The sequence below is a fragment of the Polyodon spathula genome, chromosome 20 (genome assembly GCF_017654505.1).
Source record: "Polyodon spathula isolate WHYD16114869_AA chromosome 20, ASM1765450v1, whole genome shotgun sequence".
Taxonomy (NCBI): Eukaryota; Metazoa; Chordata; class Actinopteri; order Acipenseriformes; family Polyodontidae; genus Polyodon; species Polyodon spathula.
In genome coordinates, this window is record NC_054553.1 from 21,481,989 (window position 1) to 21,496,617 (window position 14,629).

General features: G+C 44.1%; 1 protein-coding gene across 4 annotated transcripts in view; it reads left to right on the forward strand.

Moving 5' to 3' along the window:
- Nucleotides 1-14,161: 14,161 nt before the first annotated feature.
- Nucleotides 14,162-14,629, forward strand: part of myo15b (myosin XVB) — a 44,473-nt gene continuing 44,005 nt past the window's right edge. For all 4 annotated transcript variants that reach the window (XM_041219586.1, XM_041219587.1, XM_041219588.1 and 1 more), the window contains exon 1: nucleotides 14,162-14,318. The gene's annotated coding sequence lies outside the window, so the exon portion shown is untranslated. The remainder of the gene's footprint in view (nucleotides 14,319-14,629) is intronic.

Here is a 14,629-nt window from a genome sequence, read left to right on the forward strand (position 1 = left end):
GACCATTTCCTCTTTAGATGTATTTACTACCCCCCTTTCTCTGTGTAGGGGTACTGTGTGAGTATTTCTCACACATTTCTCACACAAAACTGAAAAATGTTTCTACCCATACAAATGCTATTTAGATTGAAAATTTGATCACGGGATTTAAAAAGAAAAAAAATAAAGGTATGCAAATTATAATTTAGAAAAGGGAAAAAATCAATAAGTCAGCAATTGTTGCGAATGCTACTGTACTTTATACCAAGTATTCCGATGAAATGGTTTTGGTCATGCTTAATACCACTCGTTAATAATAAGAAAGTGAAAGATTTCTATCAAGCTAGATGGTTCAGCTGGTTAAATGGTTTTCTATTCATGCAACCCATCCACACAAAATTACAGCCCCATATTTTTTATTATTTATAAAAATGATTTCCTTATATTTTGTTGCTTAAATGCCCTTTTCATTTATACTGTTTCCTATAAAATGTATCCCGCTGTTAGACGTTTGTAATAAAATGTTATTTTCGTTTTTGGGAAATGCAGTTTTAGAATGTCAGAGATTTAATCAATCTATAGTTTAAAACCGTTGTTGTTTGTATAATTTTAGATTGCAGGGTTGTGTGATTTTGAACAGTAATCTTCCATGTCATTGTTGTACAATTCATGTAAAATGATCTCAGATTAGTCCTCTACGGAACAAGTGCTCTCAAACACATCGCCTATAAATAATCTCAATAGCTTTTCCAACAAAAATACAGCTGGCACGTTATGATTGTTGCTCTATTATTCCTGAAACAATACCCTGTCCCTTTTCATTTTGACAAGGGGTGCCACGCAAAAGGTGTCATTTTATGGTAATAAAGGAGGGGGGTATGCTAATATTTCATAGAGCAGGCATCATAAGAAGGTACCAATAATTAAACCCACACAGCGCTGCCAGACAGGTAATTTTACAGACAAGGTTGGCTTGTTTTCAAAGCATCTAGCAGGTAACTATTGTCTTTAGTGGCTATTTTTGTCATGCATTTTTTTTTTCTTTTCCTTTCTGATTATGAGGTCATCACCAGTGCAGGACTTCAATCCCATACCTCCCAACATCGAGTTTTCAAAATAAGGGAGCTTTTATAAACTGAAATCTTAGTGGCCTGAATTTAATTGAATACTTGCATGAGACAAAGGCATACAGCTACTCCACTTTATTACTTGGTAGAATGATAGACTGTGATACAGTCTCCTTCTAATTGCTTTCAATAAGGAAAACTATCAAAATAGAAAAAAAAACCATGCCATGCTTCACAGTCCAATCCTCTCTGAGCCTCTGTGGTTCTTATTGTACTGTAGTTGTAGATGGCTGATTTGGCAGCAGCCACAATACTTTGTAAACAGTTTCACTGTAGTTCATTTTGCACAAAAGTAAAGCATACATAGTTGGCATTGTTACTTTTATCACACAACAAACCTAAAGGAGAGCTATGACGCCTACTTTATAACAAGAAAAAAAACCTCTAAATTTAATAAGTCATTGTTAATATAAAAAAGCCAAAACACACAACAGCGTGGTATTGCAACATTATTCATTACACTGCACACATGTGGCAAATCAATAGTATTACATGTCATTGTCAACTATCTTCTATTTTAAATCAACACACTAGTACTGTATATAAACACATATTATCAATCAATCTGAATTTCTAAAACAATGTTGATGCTGAAATTCTAATAGAAACACCTTTCACTATTTGGGCGACTTTCCTGCCCTCTTGTGCTGCAGGATCTGGGAGTGAACAGCTTTGAGCAGCTCCAGCACTTTGTGAACAAGGCAGTGATCTCTCAGGAGCAGGTGAGAGATGCGGGCCTGCCCTGACACGTGAACCATAAAGAGGGTACTGCTTCAGGACCTAGACCTACAAAATTGGATTTTGTAGAACCCCGATAGGAGTACTCATTGGAGCAGATCGAGTGGTTTCCAGTTTGCCTGCTCAACTGCCATCCTGCCAATACTGGATAACCAGACCAGCCTGCCGCAGGTCAGAGCATCAATAGGGTTGTGTGGGGCATTTCTACACTGAGTTAGATACCCTGGATAATGTTACACCAGACTGCCCTGGAGCACTGTTAGCACTTCTATCACTTCCTTTTCTCCTCTTGTTTCCAAACAAATCTTTGCTGCAGAAAACAGTAATAAATAATAAAAATGTATTTGGGAAAATACCACTGAGGTTGATTAAAATTTGAAAAAAAAACTTCTGTGTTCTGGACATCAGAAGAATGCTATCATTGATTAATTAAACTGTCATATGTAATCAATATTTAGCTCATGCAATCTGATATTGTGATCAGTATTTGTACAGCTTTTTAGGCAAGCAACTACGCTGCATTTAAATGGTTAAACCGACAGGATTGCATAAAAAATAATACATCATTTTAAAATAATTTCAGTATGCTAACAGATTATGTGATTTGTGTACTCACATTAAACTCAGGAGTACACAGGAGTTGTACACTAATTGTGAGAAAATGTCAGTTTCTTCTCTCGAAATCAGCCACCTCCACATCACCTTCATCATGGTTGACTGCATTGCTGCAGGAAAAGGCTGTGAAACAGTGATGATGGTGTGTTAGAATCTCTTTTTATCTACTTCCTCCCAGGCCACAGACCACACCTTCCTCCAGAAGTGCCACTGTCACCATGGAAGCAGCCCATTTTATACCAAACCTAAGATTTCCTGCTAAAACTCCACTGCCAGTGTTCACCAGGCAGCACTACACCAGTGCTGTTACCAACCAGATGAGTGATGAGCTCAAACCAGAGACACTGAATGCAAACCAGAAGACTACAGCAGTTACGACACCTGTGATATTTCACTCCTGCACCACATTGCTCTGTGAACACAAAGGGCAATATGTATATGTGACTATCACCTTGCGATTTGGTTGTTGAGAAATAAAACGCACTGCAAGAGTTCTGAAGGTATACAAATCAAAGTACAGTTTTTTTTTTTTATAAAGATACAGACAAGCAAGTTCTGTGCACTTAGAACACATATCATAGAGCACAGGTTTAAAGTTCAATACTAATATCTCTAACTATAATGTATTGCACTAAATTAAAACTATGACAATAAACTTTAATTCAGAACACATGAATAAATACTGAAGGCAACTGCCCAACTGTGCTCTCATTCACCAGTAATACAAATATGCTGCATATGTCATTTGAAAATAAGGAATCTATCTGGGAGTTTTGTGTTAAATGTACCAATGGATTATAAAATGTATATTTCATTTATAAAATCTGCCTCTTGTCTGTCGCTCACACAGATGGTGTCCAGTCTGTTTAAGAAAGTGCAACAAGGCTAACTGCAGCAGAAAGAGTTTTTGGAGACTATTAATAACGATACATTGGGACATATTTCAAAGGGTTTCCTCCAGTCTTTAATGAACTCTTTTTTTTTAAAGGAGAAAAAAAACATGTTAATGTTACAAAATGAAAAACAAAACACACAGAGAGTGCATAGGAGGATTTGAAAAATATCACTTAGTTGTTTGGTTGTAGTTTTGTAAAATGAATATCAGTTTTATCTCTTTAAATTAATTAACGACTGGAGTCAATGCTTTGAAAATATGGCCCTTTATGTGCTATCCCAAGTTTACCACTGTATTTTTGCACAGTATTTTTGCCGTTTGTCACGTTTTTCCCTTTGCTATACTATGCATTTACTATAGTTTACCCTGGTTTGCCATGTTCTTTACCATACCTTGCTGGTCTTTACAATGCTTGCCTTTGCTATGCATTTACAATGAGAAACTTGTATATGGGATTTTTGGGAAGAACGCTACATTGATATTTGTGGCATTTTATTATCTAAAAGATAAAAAAAGAAAAAATAACAGTAAAATAAAAATAACAAATTCAATATTTTATTATTCTATTGATGAAAATACACTTGTATTAATTATGGTATAACTGTATGAATACAATATTAGGGTTTAATTCAAAGATAATGTTTCCTTTATCTGCCAGGTGTAACAACTCCTTTGTGTGCTGTCTCAAACAAAACCACAAGAAGGCAGACACTTGATATGCTCTTGTGTGGTTTGTGTTTGTTTGCTATGGGAACAGGGAGTGCAGATTTTCTGAGATCATTTTTATTTACACAGCAGTTTGTTTTTTGGTTACAAAATCAATACAATAACCAGCATTGGCAGAGATGCAGTGCAGGAATGAAAGAGACAAAGACAGTAATCTGGTTTGGAAAGGGTTGTTTTATTTTTATTCCCAGTCTGGTGACCAACAACAATAATGGGAAACAATAAACGGGTTTGCAGACCCAAACAATAATAACCAAAAACACGTATCCGCCCCACAATAGTACGTACGCGGTCACCAGTCCTGGGTGAGTGCAGTAGTGCTTGTGATGAGTGATACAGATTATTTTTGACAGTTGTGCAGTGCTGTTCTGGCTTTAGCGCTGGCCCTCGGCAACAGCTCCGGAAGCGTGTGAACCATCTAGTGTGGCACAAACAAGATGATTACACAGACAAACAAACAAAACACTCACGAAACTGCTTTTTCGAATCACAGGGTCTCTCACAGTCCTTCTTAGTTTTTAAATACAAACCAAATGCAAGAAACAGATTACGATTCTCCATCACCATTTATGGTGTCACACATGACCCCTTGGTAAATGAGTGTAGCTACCTCTACAATCTGCAGCTGCTACGTTGTTTCCCTTCCGGGTCAATATGTTCTTGCAATGGCGTCTCGCCTTCTTCCAGACTGACTGACCCTGGGAAAGAACTGGCAGGCCAGCCCATCCAAAGAACTCTGTTTTTGCTGCTTAGTGCCGTCACAGCTCGGCAGGGAGATTTACAACCAAGATTCATTGTATTTCTGTCCCACTGCTATTAGGAACATACTGCATGATTTTTTTTATTATTAATAGCGGTATAATTAAACTATTCCAAATCACGTTTTTATTTACAACAAAGGGAAAACATGTTTTTGCTGACTTTATAAGCATTTGAGTGACACAGTATACCTTCATTGTAAATAAAAACCGTGATTTGGTATAATTTAATGATAACGCTATTAATAATAAATGAACCATGATTATAGCAGCAGTTTTCAAGTATTCTGTAAATATTTCATCTAATACTTAAATAGTACAATGTGGGGCTGTTACGTCTTGTTTTAAAAAAAATATCTGCACGGACATTATATACAAACCATACTGTGTGTGTGTGTGTGTGTGTGTGTGCATGTTTAACAGAGAGAGAATACATGCATGTCTCCAGTCATGTTGTTTTTACGGTCACGTCGCCTTAAGTTATAGATAGAATTGTAGATATTTCTTACTGCCTGTAACAGGGAGAGATCTGTGCTGACTCTGCTGGCGTGTTCACGGGCTGCAGGAAGAGGGCGGCAGTCGCCCAACAGCCGCCTGTGAGTCATGGCAATGACACGGGGAGGTGGGAAAGGGTGTGTGTGGACTTTCCCCCTCTCTGAATGGCTGGGAGGCGGGTCTTGGGTGATTGTTGGTCCTATAAAATAACGCTCTGTTGTTTCCTCAGGTCTGCCCACTTAGACGCGCTAAGGGTGCGGACGCTTTGATTCGGGACCGGGAATCAGCGGGAAGAAAAATAAAGAACCACAGCGAGACAGAGAGAGAGAGAGCGGGGAACCCTTGGGCAGACCCCGACGTATTGTGAAAGAGCAGGCTAGATAGCCGAGAGAGTAGGACGGTGATCCGGGTCGTGGGGGTAGCGGCGACCGGGATAACGCTGCCGAGTGCAGCACCTTTTATTTGTAGTTTTATTACTGTTTTATTTTCCCTTGTTCTTTTCGCCTTCTGTTTTCATTATTATTTCTTTGAGCACCTGCGAGTGCATTTGCTGTTCGTGTACCAGCTGTGGTATTTCCGTGGTGCTGTCTATCATCGTTGATAGGCAGCCCACGGTCAACAGTGCCCTCTGCCGGAGAGAAAAAAGAACCGGTCTAAAATAAAACTGGGCACCTGTGTGGTGTTTCCCAAATACACCTGTCTGTCTCCTGGTCAGTGAATTACCCACACCCTTCCACATGTGGTGTCAGAAGTGGGATTCACTGGCACTGCCCCAAGCAGTGCAACTATAGAAGGAGCAGACTAGCGATGGATGCGACTCAGTTTGCCGCAATGATGGACCTCCTGCGCCAGACGCTCACCGCGGCAGTACAGGGGGCGGCTAGACCCGCAGCTCCAGACCACTCCATCCAGAGACCCACCAAAATGACGGCCGAGGATCGACCGGACGCCTACTTGGAGGTGTTCGAGGCTATGGCGATCTCGGCCGGGTGGCCCCAAGCCCAGTGGGCTAGCTATGTGTTGCCCCAACTCACCGGGGAGGCTCAAGCAGCTGCGAGGACGCTGTCCCCGGAGCACATGTTGGATTACCCCCGGCTGAAGGCAGCCATCCTAAATCGTGTGGGGGCCACACCGGAGGGCTACCGGAATAAATTCCGGGAGGAGCAGTTTGCGGCAAGGGAGCACCCACGAGCCATCGCCCACCGGCTGAAGGATTACGCCCTGGGTTGGTTGAATCCTGACCTAAACACCAAAGCCAGGGTGGTGGAAATGATCGTGGTGGAGCGCTTCCTGGAGTGTCTAGCCTCGGGACCTCGGCTGTGGGTCCAGCGGCAGGCGCCGGACACGCTGGACCGGGCGGTCGAACTTGCCGAGCAGTACCAGGCAGCGGAGCCAACGCCTGCGAAACTGCCCGGGAGGAGTGTGGCTGCTGGATCGTCCCCTCAACTGGCCCCGGAAAGGGCGAAGGGACTGGGGGGAAGGGGTAGTCCAGGATTTGGTCGGGGGGTGTCGGCGGGAGCTCCCGGCCCGGGTACTGGGGCAGGGTGGGGATACCCACGGGCTGCTGCAGTGTCGGACCGGGGTCTCGCGCGGACGCCTTATCGGCGGGCCCCTTTTATGGCTCCAGTGTTTCCCCCTCTTTCCAAAACTTCGGGGAGAGAAACCAGCCCACCGAGGTGTTGGACGTGCAGGGAGGTGGGCCACCTCTCCCGGGACTGCCCCGTGATGGAGTGTGACCTCAGCCGACCAGGTAAGCACGTTCAATTACCTCAGTCGCTTCAGCACACGGGTTTTGTTATTCCTGTGACAGTGGATGGTACAAAAACCCAGGCTCTCCTGGACTCAGGGTGTGGTCAGTCTCTAGTACAGGAGAGCCTAGTCTCACCGGGGCATAAACGTATATTGGGACGGGTGCATATTAAATGTATTCATGGGGATGTCCGCTCCTATCCCAAGATAAATGTGTGTATGACTATTGGCCAGCAGGTGACGCAGGTGCAGGTAGGATTATGTCCTCGATTGCCGGTACCAGTAGTTCTGGGACGGGACTGTGAGCAGTTTAAAGATTGGTTGGCTGCTCTGACAGCCCCGTCTTCTTTATTGGCTAAGAAAGAGGAAGTAATTGGAGAGATTTTTCCCTTTCGCGATCCAGAATGGTTTTGCCATAGATTTAAACCCCGTAAAACTAAACGGGAGCGTCGGATCGCTAAGAATGAGGGCTGGCAATGGAGGGAGTCGGAGAAGTTTCAGGTGGGGGCGGTTGGTGAAGAGTCCGGGGGGGAGGTCGCGGAGCCAGCGCAGGGGTCTGGCTCGGCTGCCTCTGCTCGGGACCGACCTGACCCCGAGTTGGAAGCCATGGGAGCTGATTTCTTAGCTCGCTCCCGTGACTTCCGACTCGAGCAAGGGCGTGACGACGTGCTGGGCAGGCTCTTTGACCAAGCAGCGGTGGTTAATGGTCGGGTGGTCGAGCCCAGACGCGCCGCCACGTACCCCCACTTTGAAATTGATCGAGACCTACTGTACCGTGTTGATAAATTACCCCAGACCGGTGAAGTGCGTCATCAGTTGCTCATTCCTCAGCCCTTTAAGGAGGATTTGTTGCAGCTGGCTCACGCTATTCCCCTGTCTGGTCATTTGGGAAGGGATAAAACTAAAGCAAGGCTTGTGTCACGGTTCTTCTGGCTGGGGCTGGATGGCGATGTTAAGCGGTTTTGTGAGCGTTGTGGGGAATGTCAGAAGGCCAGCCCTAGAGCCGTTCCACGAGCCCCTCTGGTGCCTTTGCCCCTAGTGGAAGCTCCGTTTGAGCGTATTGGGATGGACATAGTTGGGCCACTAGAAAGGAGTGCGGCAGGATACACCCACCTACTTGTCATTCTGGATTACGCTACGCGTTATCCAGAGGCAATTCCCCTCCGATCTATGTCCGCTAAGTCTGTTGCCAACGAGCTTGTGAAGGTTTTCTCCCGGGTGGGGATTCCCAAAGAGATACTAACCGATCAAGGCACCAATTTTATGTCCCGGCTAATCCGCGGAACATGTAAGCTTTTGGGAATTAAGACCATTAGGACCTCGGTGTTTCATCCTCAGACCGACGGTTTGGTGGAACGCTTTAATAAGACCCTTAAGAACATGTTGCGCAGGTTTATTCGTAGTGATGTGCGTTACTGGGACCAGCTGATTCCTCCCCTTCTCTTTGCGATCAGAGAGGTTCCCCAGGCTTCTACGGGGTTTTCACCATTCGAGCTGCTGTATGGGCGGAGACCCCGGGGCGTGCTCGACCTGGTCAGAGAGATGTGGGAGGAGCAGCAGGACAATTCGACCAATACCGTCCGGTATGTGTTGGACCTGCGCAAACGTCTTGAGTCTGTTGGAAAATGGGCGCATGACAATTTGCAGCAGGCGCAGCACAGACAGGAGACACAATATAACCGAGGAGCCCGGTTGCGCACATTTCAGCCGGGGGATAAGGTACTTCTGTTATTACCCAGTTCTGAGTCAAAACTCTTGGCTAAGTGGCAAGGACCCTTTGAGGTTACACGCCAGGTTGGGAAGGTGGACTATGAGATCTGCCAGCCGGAGCGACGGACAGAGAAACACATTTACCATATCAATCTCTTAAAGCCTTGGTTACAACCAGAGGCGTTGTTAGTGGCGCATGCAGATGACGTCACGGACCTGGGACCTGATCTTTCTGTGTTGGCAAGAAAAGGATCGGTACAGATTGCTGAGAATCTGACACCAACGCAGAAATGTCAGGCTCACGGTCTGGTGGCGGAGTTTCCTGACGTGTTCTCTTCCGTCCCGGGGCAGACTCGAGTAGCCCATCATCACATTGATATTGAGCCGGGGGCGCTAGTTCGCCAGAGGCCGTACCGTATACCTGAGCGTAAAAGACAGGTAATAAAAGCGGAAATTGACGAAATGCTGAGACTGGGGGTAATAGAAGAGTCCCAAAGTGACTGGAACAGTCCAATCGTTTTAGTCGATAAGCCAGACGGGTCAACTCGATTTTGCATTGATTTCAGACGAATCAATGAGAAATCGAAATTTGACGCTTATCCGATGCCCCGAGTAGATGAGTTGCTGGAGCGTCTAGGCACGGCTCATTTTATGACGACACTGGATTTAACGAAGGGGTACTGGCAGATACCCCTGACTCCGGAATCTAGAGAGAGGACGGCGTTTTCGACTCCCTTCGGGTTGTACCAATTCAGGACCATGCCCTTTGGGTTGCACGGAGCCCCCGCCACTTTCCAGCGGATGATGGATCGCATCTTGCGGCCCCATCAGCAGTACGCCGCTGCTTACATAGATGACGTGGTTATCCACAGTGAGGATTGGCCGAGTCATCTGTGTAAGGTAGCGGCGGTGCTGCAATCCTTGCGGGAGGCGGGGCTCACTGCTAACCCAAAGAAGTGTGCCATTGGGAAGAGTGAGTCGGAGTATTTGGGGTATCGAGTAGGGGGCGGCCAGATCAGACCGCTAGTTGCTAAGGTGAAAGCCTTGGCTGACTGGCCGGTTCCTACAACCAAAACCCAGGTGCGCTCTTTCTTGGGACTAGCGGGCTATTATAGAAAGTTCATCCCGAGTTTCGCTACGCTCGCTGCTCCCTTGACAGACCTCACCCGGAAGGCTGCCCCAAATACGGTTCAGTGGACGGAGTCGTGCCAGAGGGCCTTTCTCGCCTTGAAGCGGAGGCTGTGTAGTAAGCCAGTACTATGCAGCCCGGATTTTGGTAAGAGGTTCACCCTGCAGACGGATGCGTCAGAGACAGGTCTCGGGGCAGTGTTGTCTCAGGAGGTTCGGGGAAGCGAGCACCCAGTCCTGTATATCAGCAGGAAGCTCCTTCCCCGCGAGAAAAATTATAGCACCATCGAGAAGGAGTGTCTCGCGGTAAAATGGGCAGTCGAGTCACTCCGGTACTACCTCCTGGGGCGACACTTCACCCTGGTTACAGATCATGCCCCCTTAGCATGGCTTCACCGGATGAAAGATAGCAACGCCAGAATCACACGGTGGTACTTGGCCTTGCAGCCCTACGCCTTCAGGGTAGTCCACCGAGCAGGAAAGCTGCATCAAAACGCAGACTTTTTCTCTCGGGAAGGCATGGGGGTGTAAGATTTTCGAATGAACCGGTGGTGTCATTCTGAGGGGAAGGATATGTAACAGGGAGAGATCTGTGCTGACTCTGCTGGCGTGTTCACGGGCTGCAGGAAGAGGGCGGCAGTCGCCCAACAGCCGCCTGTGAGTCATGGCAATGACACGGGGAGGTGGGAAAGGGTGTGTGTGGACTTTCCCCCTCTCTGAATGGCTGGGAGGCGGGTCTTGGGTGATTGTTGGTCCTATAAAATAACGCTCTGTTGTTTCCTCAGGTCTGCCCACTTAGACGCGCTAAGGGTGCGGACGCTTTGATTCGGGACCGGGAATCAGCGGGAAGAAAAATAAAGAACCACAGCGAGACAGAGAGAGAGAGAGCGGGGAACCCTTGGGCAGACCCCGGCGTATTGTGAAAGAGCAGGCTAGATAGCCGAGAGAGTAGGACTGTGATCCGGGTCGTGCGGGTAGCGGCGACCGGGATAACGCTGCCGAGTGCAGCACCTTTTATTTGTAGTTTTATTACTGTTTTATTTTCCCTTGTTCTTTTCGCCTTCTGTTTTCATTATTATTTCTTTGAGCACCTGCGAGTGCATTTGCTGTTCGTGTACCAGCTGTGGTATTTCCGTGGTGCTGTCTATCATCGTTGATAGGCAGCCCACGGTCAACAGTGCCCTCTGCCGGAGAGAAAAAAGAACCGGTCTAAAATAAAACTGGGCACCTGTGTGGTGTTTCCCAAATACACCTGTCTCTCTCCTGGTCAGTGAATTACCCACACCCTTCCACACTGCCATAGCCTTATCTTTTCACCTACTGAGTCGCCCCATTGCCACTGTACTTTGCATCCATGCATCCCTTTCTGTGGAGTCATCAGGCAGTGTGTTACAGTCGTAAGCTTACAAACTGTTAAAACAAGTGAACACATCTCATTCATAACCACAAGTATATAAAATACTAAAATATTTCCATAACTACAAATATTGAATTAGCAAGGTAGTGTCTGTCTCATCGGCATCACAGCCGTGATCTGTTAAATTTCTGTTTCAAGATGGGCTATAGACTTTCTTTAATTAAAACCCAAATTTTTCAAGTGCAAATTAACTCCTGATAAATTATAACAATTAACATGGATTTGCTTTTAAATTCCCATGCCAACAAAGTAAATAGTCGCAAGAAGGATTGCTCATTAAGATATTAACATTATTTCATAACTCAACATAATTTCGGAAATCACATTAGCATGATTGTTTAATAACGAGATAGGCATAATGACTTCTTGAAAATGCCAAAAGCAATGCTACATAACGATTTGTTGACACTGGAGTTATCATTTACGAACTTCTGAAAATCCTGCCCTTAAAGGGCAATGCAGATGTACAGTATACAGTATAGGTCACAGGAAGAACACTTTCACTTTTGTGATGCTGTTTGTCTTTTTACTTCGCATTGTAACAATGTAAGAATTATTTGACAGTGCATGAGCTGTGCCTCCACCCTGGTCTGGCAATTAATACATTTGGAATTTAAATTAAAAAAAGATGTTATTTGTTTTTCTTCTGAAATCATTAAAAGTACCCATCTTGGGTCATCCCCTGGCTTTGCTGTATTGTAATACAGTTTATTACAGATGGAGGTTTGGAGTGTTGATTAGCTTATCCTCTGGCCTCCAGGAAGCAGTACAAGAAGCTGAAGAAGTCATAAACCCAGTTCTGGGCTACAACGATGATAACCAGGTCCACTAGAAGGAGGAAGAACTATCAGGTAGGAAATCATCGAGTGGTTCTCAACCAACTCTGTTCACAATCCCCACCAGCATGGGACAGGAACTATGTAGGTTCTATGTTGAAGGTGAGATAATCAACAGCATTTCAGACAGCATTTCCTATTACAGCACCTTTCTATTACACTTACCTGGTAATTTAGCATGAAACATTAAACTTTTCATGCCAGGACCACTGCACCAGGCCTCTGGGCTTGTTAAGCCAATTAAGCCACAAAAGCTTGTAGAGAGACATGGGGAAAAGCAAAAAAGAAACCACCACAAGCGAATAGTACTTACGAGGCTCAAGTCGGGAGACAGCATTCTTTACCCAGTCACACATGAATGATATCAGATAGAAATCACTAGGACTAAAGCAAAGCAAATTAACAAATAACCAACAACAGATGGTGCAACTTTATATTAAATACAAATACTTAAATACAGCACCACATGAGATTAGTCATCTGCATAGCTCTATCTATCTATGAACTATTACTACTAACACTTTATAATAATGGCCACAATACATATGAATTCCAATGGAAAGTGCTACATTTCTATAAAACCCCATTACTATTACATTTAGAAATTCTAAATTCAATGGCAAATTTATCAACTAGAAGTCTTTCTCAGTGTAAGAAATGTAGTAAATTCAATGACAAATGGTTCAACCAGTCTTAATGTAAGAAACTTAATAAATGAAATGACTGACATTTTGACCAGAAGTGTTGTCATTTAATTTATTAGTTTTCTTTTAGTATTTATAATACAGAAGAACAACAACTATCATGGAACAGGAGTTTGAATTATCTGTGTTTTACAGGACAGAAGTGTTGTACAATTAAAAAATAAAATGACTGTAATGGAATATTATTTTACTTTACTAGAATTCCTCTGCACAGTAAACAGAGGAACAAACCAAATATCGAACTGGTTAGGTGGAGCTGGGTATGAAAAGGCTGATAAGCACTTATCATCAGAATTTATAGCTGCCAGGAATGCAGTTACAGCCACAGCATCATGGGCAATTAAAATACCTAGAAAACAGCCAATGAGAAACTGGAGACGTACTGTACAAGTTGCTTTAGTTAGCGTTCGGAAGCTTACCTCTGATCTACGCCACGCAGTTGAGCAACTGTTCGCAAGTTGGTTGCTAACAACAAGTTGGATTTTCCATCTCAGCAGGAGTGGACCTGGATTGAGAGAGCAAAGTCCTTCAGTGGACCTGCTTCCACCACACCCACCTAATTCAGCGTCATAGTGGGCTATATTTATCTTGCTATGACTGCATTTAAAAATTGTAATCTGTTGATTGATAAATGCGAGTAATAGTAACCTTTGTGTGGTAGGAGACACTTCTTCACATGATGAGTGGTGATGGTATGGAATGGGTTAATTAGTCACATTGGAGATGCTATTCCCTTAAGACCCAAATTATTATTATTATTATTATTATTATTATTATTATTATTATTATTTTTATTGCAATATGATATCATCAGGAACATGTCCCAATGACCCGTTTTATATTCTGGTCGGTACATTTCAATGTGGTGATAATTAGTGTAGAGTGACATTAACAGCAGTGAGATTAAATAGGTTTATGTTGCCGTATATTTAGGAGTGTATATTAACCTAATAAAATATTCAGGGACTGCAAAGTTATTACTACCAGCATTAAGCAGTTAAAAACCAGTACACTTCCAGCTCTGACCAAGAAAAAGACAGTGTTTTTCATTGTTGAAATTTCCAACAGGGCTTATCAAGACCATCTCCCAGTCCACTAATTATAACCACTAGGCCACTCTGCCTCCTAGTTTTGCAGCTAAAATCACTAGGCTACATTGCTTCCCATTTTCCAGCACGCCCTCCTGTTGGTCATGCTGTCATAATCACTCCTCCTCCTTGAGTGTGTCTGTTTTTAGAGTTTGTTTGCCTAATAGGTCCTGGTTATGTTAGCTACAGATACAGAGTAAAGTTCACAGGTAATAAAGGCACCTCCTTGCTTGAGCAACCTTGCTCCTTTATTATTAGTCTTGTGAACTTTGACTCAGCAGGAGCTCCACAGCAGCACTCTGCCCTGTCCAGCTCTACATACTGAAACTCACTTTCCCATCAACAGTATAAAGGTAAGCTTTATCTGTTAAAGCTGTTTCATGTCTTAATATTTATTTGATCAAGATTGATTGGGGTCTCAGGGTTAAGCATGAGGACAGAGATTAGAGCATGAGGACAGAGAGATTAGAGCAGAGGAACTGGGTGAGTGTGGTAGAGGGACTTGTTTAGAGCTGAGGGATAGTAAAGGAGGCTCTTATTCAGAAGTGGTAACCAGATCATTGTAGCTTTGTTGGTTAACAATCTAACGGAAAGGCACAGTAATTCCCAGATCAAGACGATGTTGAATACATTATAAATCCTTACTAGGGTTATACTGTTTTGG